The 11,110-nt window shown below is 38.4% G+C and overlaps 1 protein-coding gene across 1 annotated transcript in view; it reads left to right on the top strand.

Moving 5' to 3' along the window:
* The window catches only part of LOC119522394, a 67,584-nt gene that overhangs the window by 8,888 nt on the left and 47,586 nt on the right, over positions 1-11,110 (top strand). The window lies entirely within an intron of this gene.

The following is an 11,110-nucleotide window of genomic DNA, read 5'->3' as shown; positions in this document are numbered from 1 at the left end:
AAAAAAGAAATTTAAGCATTCAGCATAGTCTCTGATTTGCAGAAAGCCCTCAGTAAAAGACAGCAAATGCTAAGGTCAGGGAAAAGTAAAAGGAAACAGATAAAATAAATTTTCATATTGTATTTTATAGAATACATATATCCAAGCAATCATCACTTCAATGCGTAAATAATGTTTTTTTAAAATGAGATTTTTGACATTCTTTTTTTAATTAACATTAAGTTTTTGGAGTTTGATGTGTGCTTTCTACTCTCAGCATACCTCAATTGGGATGTTAAATTTTCATCAGAAATACTTGAACTGTATTTACATTTCACAAAATTTACAGTTGAAAAAGTAGATTCTCATATCCAAGTTGTTCCAAACATGCTTCAAAATCTTCCAATAACTGAATCAAATATCAGTTTTAAAATTTAAATTAATTAAAATCAAATAAAATCAGAAATTCAGTTCTTCAGTTGGACTAGCCACATTTCAAGCATCCAATAGCCACATAGGACTAGTAGCTACCACACTGGACCAGCACAGGCCAAAGATCTCTTCAGTGTAGTTTAATTGCAGGACCAGTTTACATGCTAACCAAGTAAGTCAACTCTTGTGTGCCTAGATTTTAGAGTCTCTGAGAAACACTTCACTAGTGCACAAAATATCCACACTTATCCTGGAATTCCACTCTTATTTGTATTGTGCAAACAGCACTCCCTTTTGGGGGTGAGGGATAAGGGATTGAAGAGAGGATTTTCTCTTTCAAAATGTGTATGTATTCAAGTAATCTAACATGCCAAGTTCCTACATGACATGTGCAGCACAGGTTTTTAATTTCCTTCTAGTTCTGTGCTTGAAGGGCTTGTAGCTACCTCTAGATGAATGGAATTATCATGTAATTACAAACGGAGCTAACCACTTTGGTTATATACAATTTTTGAGTACTTTTAGGCAGATAGAAGTAGCCATGGAATAATTGAGGCATGTGTTACTTTCCCAGCAACCTCGTCATCATGTTAAAATGAAAGTAATAGTCAGAGCAATTTCTTCCACACATGGAAATATTAAACATTTATTACCAAATAGAAACAGCCATATTACATACTCTGGATTTGGTAAAGTTTGAGTTCTTCATCCTTTGGAGGTCTGTGGTTCTCAGCCTTGTCTGCACACTGAAATCATCTGGGGAGATTTTTTTTAAATACAGATTCCTGGTTCTCAACCCTGACATCTAAGGGTCACCAAGGAGAGCTTTTAAAAAAATACCAGCGTCTGGATCCTTCTGATTTAAAAAGTGTGCAGTAGTCTCCAGCTATTGCTCTGGAATACAGTCTGGGTATGGAAGATTTTTTTTTTTTAATATTCATTTTATTCAGATATATTCACATACCATGCAGTCATACAAAATAAATTGTACATTTGATTGTTCACAGTACCATTACATAGTTGTGCATTCATCACCCAAATCAATCCCTGACACCTTCATTACCACAAACACAAAAATAACAAGAATAATAATTAAAGTGAAAAAGAGCAATTAAAGTAAAAAAAGAACACTGGGTGCCTATGTTTGTTTGTTTGTTTCCTTCCCCCATTTTTCTTCTCATCCATCCATAAACTAGACAAAGGGGAGTGTGGTCCTTATGGCTTTCCCAATCCCATTGTCCCATTGCTACATTTTTATACAATCGTCTTCAAGTTTCATGGATTCTGGGTTGTAGTTTGATAGTTTCAGGTATCTACCTCCAGCTACCCCAATTCATTAGAACCTAAAAAGGGTTGTCTATATTGTGCATAAGAGTGCCCACCAGAGTGACCTCTCGGCTCCTTTTGGAATCTCTCTGCCACTGAAGCTTATTTCATTTCCTTTCATTTCCCCCTTTTGGTCAAGAAGATGTTCTCAATCCCACGATGCCAGGTCTACATTCCTCCCCAGGAGTCATATTCCACGTTGCCAGGAAGATTACTCCCCTGAGTGTTTGATCCCACGTTGGGGGGGAGGGCAGTGATTTCACCTGCCAAGTTGGCTTAGCTAGAGACAGAGGGCCACATCTGAGCAACAGAGAGGCATGCAGGAGGAGGCTCTTAGGCAGAATTATAAGCAGGCCTAGCCTCTCCTTTGCAGCAAGAGTCTTCCCAAGGGCAAGTCCTGTGGTAGAGGGCTCAACCCATCAAACCACCAGTCCCCTGTGTCTGTGAACACTTTAGCAACCATCGAGGTGGGGCAGGCCAATACCCCTGCATTCTCCACCAGCTCCTCAAGGGGGCTCTGCATATTTTTTTCCTTTTTTTTTTTTATTAACTTTTTTTTTAAATCAACTGTATAAAAAATTTAAAAAAAAGTTTTTTTAATTTAAAAAAACGTACAATAAAAGAACATTTCAAACAGACCATAACAAGGGAGTAAGAAAAAGACAACTAACCTAAGATAACTACTTTACTTCCAACGTGTTCCTACTCTACCCCAAGAAAGTAACCTAATATATCAACATTTCTGTGAACTTGTTTCTACTATACCCATCAGAAATTAACAGACTATAGTCATTCCTGGGCATTCCCAGAACGTTGAATTTACCTATGATAGCTTATCTGTTCTTATTGGATTATCGTCCCCCCTTCCTTAATTTCTCTCTATCACTAGTTCCTCTACATTCTACATTATAAACCATTTGTTTTACATTTTTCAAAGTTCACATTAGTGGTAGCATATAATATTCCTCTTTTTGTGCCTGGCTTATTTTGCTCAGCATTATGTCTTCAAGGTTCATCCATGTTGTCATATGTTTCACGACATCGTTCCTCCTTACTGCTGCATAGTATTCCATTGTATGTGTATACCACATTTTATTTATCCACTTATCTGTTGAAGGACATTTGGGTTGTTTCCATCTCTTGGCAGTTGTGAATAATGCTGCGAGAAACATTGGCGTGCAGATATCTGTTCCTGTCACTGCTTTCTGATCTTCCAGGTATATACTGAGAAGTGCAATTGCTGGATCAAAGGGTAATTCTATATCTAGTTTCCTAAGGAACTGCCAGACTGACTTCAAGAGTGGCTGAACCATTATACAGTCCCACCAACAATGAATAAGAGTTCCAATTTCTCCACATCCCCTCCAGCATTTGTAGTTTCCTGTTTGTTTAATGGCAGCCATTCTAATTGGTGTGAGATGGTATCTCTTTGTGGTCTTAATTTGCATCTCTTTAATAGCTGGTGAAGCTGAACATTTTCTCATGTGTTTCTTGGCCATTTGTATTTCCTCTTCAGAGAACTGTCTTTTCATATCTTTTGCCCATTTTATAATTGGGCTGTCTGTACTATCATCATTGAGTTGTAGGATTTCTTTATATATGGAAGATATCAGTCTTTTATCAGATGCATGGTTTCCAAAAATTTTTTCCCATTGAGTTGGCTGCCTCTTTACCTTTTTGAGAAATTCCTTTGAGGTACAGAAATTTCTAAGCTTGAGGAGTTCCCATTTATCTATTTTTTCTTTTGTTGCTTGTGCTTTGGGTGTAAAGTCTAGGAAGTGGCCACCTAATACAAGGTCTTGAAGATGTTTCCCTACATTATCTTCTAGGAGTTTTTTGGTGCTTTCTTTTATATTGAGATCTTTGATCAATTTTGAGTTAATTTTTGTGTAGGGTGTGAGGTAGGGGTCCTCTTTCATTCTTTTGGATATGGATATCCAACTCTCCCAGCCCCATTTGTTGAAAAGATCATTATGACCCAGTTCAGTGACTTTGGGGGCCTTGTCAAAGATCAGTCGGCCGTAGATCTGGAGGTCAATCTCCGAATTCTCAATTCAATTCCATTGATCAATATGTCTATGTTTGTGCCAGTACCATGCTGTTTTGACAACTGTGGCTTTATAATAACCTTCAAAGTCAGGGAGTATAAGTCCTCCCACTTTGTTTTTATTTTTGAGAGTGTTTTTAGCAATTCGAGGCATCTTTCCTTTCCAAATAAATTTGATTTCTAGTTTTTCCAAGTCTGCAAAGTAGGTTGTTGGAATTTTGATTGAGATTGCATTGAATCTGTAGATGAGTTTGGGTAGAATTGACTTCTTAATGACATTTAGCCTTGCTATCCATGAACATGGAATATTTTTCTATCTTTTAAGGTCCCCTTCTATTTCTTTTAGTAGAGTTATGTAGTTTTCTTTGCATAGATCTTTTCCATCTTTGGTTAAGTTTATTCCTAGGTACTTGAATTTTTAGTTGCTATGGAAAATGGTATCTTTTTCTTGAGTGTCTCTTTAGTTTGTTCATTTCTAGCATATAGAAACATTACTGACTTATGTGCATTAATCTTGTATCCTGCTACTTTGCTAAATTTGTTTATTAGCTCTAGTAGCTGTATCATCGATTTCTCGGGGTTTTCCAGATATAAGATCATATCATCTGCAAACAAGGACAGTTTTACTTCCTTCTTTCCAATTTGGATGCCTTTTATTTCTTTGTCTTGCCGGATTGCCCTGGCTAGCACTTCCAGCACAATGTTGAATAACAGTGGTGATAGCGGGCATCCTTGTCTTGTTCCTGATCTTAGAGGGAAGGCTTTCAGTCTCTCACCATTGAGTACTGTGCTGGCTGTGGGTTTTTCATATATGTTCTTTATCATATTGAGGAAGTTTCCTTCGATTCCTACCTTTTGAAGTGTTTTTATCAAAAAGGGTTGTTGGATTTTGTCAAATGCTTTTTCAGCATCTATTGAGATGATCATTTGATTTTTCTCTTTTGATTTGTTAATGTGTTGTAATACATTGATTGATTTTCTTATGTTGAACCATCCTTGCATGCCTGGAATGAACCCCACTTGGTCATGGTGTATGATTTTTTTTTTTAATGTCTCTTTGGATTCGATTTGCAAGTATTTTGTTGAGGATTTTTGCATCTATATTCATTAGGGAGATTGGCCGGTAGTTTCCTTTTTTGTAGCATCTTTGCCTGGTTTTGGTATTAGATTGATGTTAGCTTCATAAAATGAGTTAGGTAGTGTTCCATTTTCTTTGATGTTTTGAAAGGGTTTACGTAAGATTGGTGTCAGTTCTTTTTGGAAAGTTTGGTAGAATTGCTCTGTGAAACCTGGCCTTGGGCATTTATATGTGGGAAGCTTTTTGATGACTGATTAGATCTCTGCTTCTGATTGGTTGGTTGAGGTCTTCTGTTTCTTCTCTGGTCAGTCTAGGTTGTTCATATGTTTCCAGGAAATTGTCCATGTCCTCTACATTATCCAGTTTGTTGCCATATAGTTGTTCATAGTATCCTCTTATAATTTTTTTAATTTCTTTGGGATCCACAGTAATGTCACCTTTCTCATTCATTATTTTGTTTATCTGGGTCTTCTCTGTTTTTGATTTTGTCAGTCTAGCTAGGGGCTTGTCAATCTTGTTGATCTTCTCAAAGAACCAACTTTTGGTGTTACTAATCCTCTCTATTTTTTTTTTTTGTTCTGATTTTTTTGTTGTTGTTCATTTATTTCTGCTTTAATCCTTGTTATTTCTTTTCTTCTACTTGGTTTAGGATTGGTTTGCTGTTCATTTTCTAGCTTCTTCAGTTGATCCATTAGTTCTTTGATTTTGGCTTTTTCTTCCTTTTTAATATATGCATTTAGTGCTATAAATTTCCCCTCAGTACCACTTTTGCTGCATCCCATAGATTTTGGTATGTTGTGTTCTCATTTTCATTCATTGCTATATATTTATCAATTTCTCTTGCCAGTTCTTCTTTAACCCACTGATTGTTTAGGAGCATGTTGTTTAACCTCCAGGTATTTGTGAATTTTCTACGTCTCTGATGGTTATTGACTTCTAATTGTATTCCACGGTGGTCAGAGAATGTGCTTTGAATAATTTCAATTTTTTTAAATTTATTGAGGCTTGTTTTATGTCCTAGCATATGATCTATTCTGGAGAAAGTTCCGTGAGCACTAGAGAATGTGTATCCTGGTGATTTGGGATGTAATGTTCTATATATGTCTGTTAAAGCCAATTCATTTATCAGTTTGTTTGGGTTTTCAGTTTCCTTATTGGTCTTCTGTCTGGTTGATCTATCTGTAGGAGAGAGTGATGTGTTGACGTCTCCCACAATTATTGTGGAAACATCAATTGCTTTCTTTAGTTTTGCCAGTGCTTCTCTCATGTATTTTGTGGCACCTTGATTGGGTGCACAAACATTTATGATTGTTATTTCTTCTTGTTGAATTGCCCCTTTTATTAGTATGTAGTGGCCTTCTTTGTCTCTCATAACATCCTTGCATTTAAAGTCTATTTTATTTGAGATTAATATTGCTGCTCCTGCTTTCTTTTGGCTGTAGCTTGCATGAAATATTTTTTTCCAACCTTGCACTTTCAATTTCTTTGTGTCCCTGTGTCTAAGATGAGTCTCTTGTATGCAACATATTGATGGTTCATTTTTATTTTATCCATTCTGTGAATCTGTATCTTTTAATTGGGGAGTTTAACCCATTTACTTTCAACGTTATAACAATGAAGGCATTTCTTGAATCAGCCATCTTATCCTTTGGTTTATGTTTGTCATATATATTTTTTCCCTCTCTCTATTAATATCCTGTAATGTACCCATACTGAATCTCTTTAGTACTGGACCTTTCTCCATGTCTCTCTCTCCTTCCTTTGTTTCTCTTTTGGTAGGGCTCCCTTTAGTATCTCCAGTAGGGCAGGGCTCTTGTTAGCAAATTCTCTCAGCATTTGTTTGTCTGTAAAAAATTTAAGCTCTCTCTCAAATTTGAAGGTGAGTTTTGCTGGATAAAGTATTCTTGGTTGGAAATTTTTCTCACTCAGAATTTTAAATATGTCATGCCACTGCCTTCTTGCCTCCATGGTGGCTGCTGAGTAGTCACTACTTAGTCTGATGCTGTTTCCTTTGTATGTGGTGAATTGCTTTCCTCTTGCTGCTTTCAGAACTTGCTCCTTCTCTTCTGTATTTGAATGTGATCAGAATATATCTCAGAGTGTGTTTATTTGGATTTATTCTATTTGGAGTTCACTGGGCATTTATGATTTGTGTACTTATGTTGTTTAGAAGATTTGGGAAGTTTTCTCCAACAATTTCTTTGAATACTCTTCCTAGACCTTTACCCTTCTCCTCCCCTTCTGGAACACCAGTGAGTCTTATATTTGGATGTTTTATATTATCTCTCATATCCCTGAGGTCCATTTTGATTTTTTCAATTTTTTTCCCCATTCTTTCTTTTGTTCTTTCATTTTCCATTCTGTCATCTTCCAGGTCACTGATTCATTGTTCAACTTCCTCTAGTCTTGTACTATGAGTATCCAGAATCTTTTTAATTTGGTCAACAGTTTCTTTAGTTTCCATAAGATCATCTATTTTTTTATTTACTCTTGCAATATCTTCTTTATGCTCTTCTAGGGTCTTCTTGGTGTCCTTTATATCCTGTGCCATGCTCTTCTTCATGTCCTTTATATCCTGTGCCATGGTCTCATTTTTCGTCATTAGTTCTTTGATTAATTTCTCCAGGTACTGTGTCTCCTCTGATCTTTTGATTTGGGTGCTTGGGCTTGGGTTATCCATATCATCTGTTTTTTTTCATATGCTTTAAAATTTTATTTTGTTTTTGGCCTCTTGGCATTTGCTTAACTTGATAGGGTTCTTTTAGGATTTGTAGATCGATTGAAATCCTTATCTCTAATTTGTCAGATCTACAGCTTTGTGGAGTATACTTTCTCTAACTAACCAGCAGGTGGCATCCACGAGCCACCTGTTCCCCTCAAGCCAGTTCTCCCCAACTTTGTCTTTGTGGTGAGTGGAGGAGTGAGTCTTGTGAGGTCCAATTGGTGTACCAAGCTTGCGTGTGTAGTTGGTGTTGCCCGCCCTTTATATGGGGCATGTGTCTGGGCAGTCAGGGAGGGGGGGCAGCTCTAACAATCAAATCTCCCAGTGTTCCTGGAGTTTTAAAGCTGCTGCAATAGTCTAATCCTTCAGTTCAGTCCCACCACGGTTTGTCTCTGCCTCTGACCCACAAGTCCTTGGTATTGGCATATGGCTCCTGAGACTTGCAAGTGGGTTCCTCTTCAGGCCTTGCACCTCCAGGTCCTCTGTTGAAGGATGACTGTGCTATGTCACAGGTGAGTGCTGTCTCCCCAGGGCAGTTCTGGGCTGCAGGGCTGTGTAGGGAGGCTCCCAGTCTGCTGAAAGGATGGCTGAAAGGGGCGTGTTAATTCACATTGCTCTGCCTTCCCAACTCTGGGACAACCAGCTGAGGGTGCAGGGAAAGCTAATGTCCATGCCCAAGTTTGTGGTGCATGCGTGTGTTATTGGAAGCACTTTTGTCACACTGGGTTGTCTGGGGCAGCTGTGGACTGTGGGGCCAACGACGGGCGGGTGTGTTCCCTGTCCACCAGGACGATGGCTGTGAGGGGATGCCCCCCCTTTCTTGGGAAGTTGTGTTGCCCAGTGAATTTTCTCAGCCACTGGATTATTGCCTTTTGTCTCAGAGCTCTCTTAGTTCTGCTCTTGTCTTGACCTGCCCAAATTGCAAGTCTTTGAAGCTTTCTGTATTGGGCTTCTTAGAGTGATTGTTTTAGAAAAAGAGAAAAAGAAGAAGAAGAAAAAAAGGCCCTTCTAATGGGTTATTGACATGCTAAGAGACAAAGCAATTACGGCCATTAAGGAAAGGTCCAGGAGGCAAAGAAACTGGTTTTTCTTTTGGATTTCCATATGAGCGTGACTCTGCCTGAGCTCTGCCCTTCCCCTTTCTATGTTCACCAGAACTCCAAAAAGCCTCCGTTTTTATTTTTGGATTTTCCTTGCTGTTTTTGCTATCTCTGTCTCCTCTTCGCTGGGCTGGCTGCTTCCGGATTCTCTGGTGTCTCATCTCAGTCTCTCTATGATTGGAGTCTGGATCAGTAGAATGAGTTTCTGATAAGAGCGGCCACTGCAGTTCTCCCTTCTCCTTCCCGGCGCTGACAGCCCCTCCTCTCACGGGACTGAGCCTGGCAGGGAGGGGCACGGGTCCTGTGGCTGCAAAAACTTACAGATTTTGCTGATCTCAGCAGTTCCATGTGTTCATGAGTGTTGTATGAAGTATGCCCAAAGTCAGATTGCTCTGCAGTGTCCAGTCCATGCAGTTCCTGGCTTTCTACCTACTTCCGTGGGGTAGTAACTAAAATGTACACTTCACCACTCTGCCATCTTGCCCTGCCTGGAAGATTTTTAATATCCTCAGATGATTCCAATGTGCAGCTTAAGTTGAGAACTGACCTATATGTAAGGTTTTGGACTGTCACTTGCATGAAAGGTTCACGAAGGCAGATGTGACTGAATTTCATTGACTGGATCCTATTATCCGTGCATTTAACACAGGCAATCAGGATCCTCTTAATTCTCTGCTGTATGTGGGACAGGTTAGGAATTTAGCCTAGGCTGTCATCCTTAAGGATTCAGTCTAGAGCATGGGTTGGCAAACTACACTTGCAGGAGGCAAAACCTGGCCCACTGCCACTTTTTTGTATGACCCACAAGCTAAGAATGGTTTTTGCATTTTTAAATGATTTTTTAAAAGTCAAAAGAGAAGAAACATTTCATAACACATGAAAATTATGTGAAACCCAAATTCTGATGTCCATAAAGTATTTTTAATGCATTCTTTATTGTGAACTTTAACATATATACATAACAGTGATAACTTTCAAAGTACAATTTAATAAGTAGTTAGTGAGCAAATTTCAAAGAATGTCATGGGTCACAGTTCCACAACTTCAGCTCTTTCCATTATTGTAAAACATACATACAGAAAGGTGTTAACTTTCGATGTACAGCTCAACAAGCAGTTATACAGGTAATTTCTAAAATTGTTATGGATTACAGTCCCACAGTTTCAGTTCTTTTCTTATTATGAAATATAGGGTATATACAGAAAGGTGAAGACTTTCAAAGCACAATTCAATGAGTAGCTATAGAGCAAATTTCAAAAATTTGTTATAGGCTACAGTTCCATCATGTCATTTGCCTCCTTCCAGCTATTCCAACACCCCACTATATATATAGAGATATATATATATATATACATATATATGTATATATACACACACATAAAGTTTCAGTACATAAAGTTTTATTGGAACCCAGCCATGCTCATTTGTTAACTTGTTGGCTATGGCTGCTTTTGCACTACAGCAGGCAGAGCTGAGTAGTTGTGACAGACTGCATGTGGTGCCCTCAACACTTTGCACTATTGCTTAGCACTACAAATCTCAGTGGTATAGTTGTGAAGTGATTCAGCTTTTTTGCCTACAAAGCCTAAAATTTTCATTATTTGGCCCTTTACAGAAAAAGTTTGCCAAACTCTGGCCTAGATATTTCACTAATAGATTCTTTTATCCTCATCACAGAAGCAAGATAAGGGCTTTAAAAATATTTCAGCCAATTTACGTGCCTTAAATATCATTGATTTCAACAGAAAGCCCATTTCTAATATTCATTATTAACAAGTCACTAATTTTACCAATTATTGTGGATTGAATGATACCTCCTACCCCACCACTGCAAATATATCCATGTCCTAAGCCCAGGAACATATACATGTGACCTTATTTGGAAAAAGGGTCTTTGCAGATGTAATTAAGATAATGATGCTGAGACGGGATCATCTCGGATTATCTGGGTGGGCCTTAAATCCAATGACAAGTGTCCCCATACACAGAATGGAGACACACAGAGGAGAAGGCCACCTGAAGATGGAGACAGAGATTGGGGTTATGTGGCCACAAGCCAAGGAAAGCCTGGAGCCACCAGAAGCTGGAAGGAAGGATTTTTCCCTAGAGCTTTCCAGAGGGAGCACAGTCATGCCAATACCTTGATTTCAGATTTCTGGCCTCCACAACTATAAAGGAATAAATTTTTCTTATTTTAAGGCACCAAGTTTGTGGATATTTGTTTCAGCAGCCTGAGGAAACTAATGCACCAATGAAAACCAATTTCTAACATTCATCATGCTAATTACCAAAGCAGCTGGTATGGATGCACATGGATAATAGAAAGAGGGGTTGTCACCTCCTCTGGAATGTGAGCTTTCTAATTAGAATGCTAGAAGACCACCTGTGGGGTGTCAAGGCCTAATTAGGGAGACTGATGGGACCTA

The sequence above is a fragment of the Choloepus didactylus genome, chromosome 1, assembly GCF_015220235.1.
Source record: "Choloepus didactylus isolate mChoDid1 chromosome 1, mChoDid1.pri, whole genome shotgun sequence".
Taxonomy (NCBI): Eukaryota; Metazoa; Chordata; class Mammalia; order Pilosa; family Megalonychidae; genus Choloepus; species Choloepus didactylus.
The sequence above is the reverse complement of the archived record's forward strand: the minus strand, read 5'-3'. Positions and strand labels throughout refer to the sequence as shown.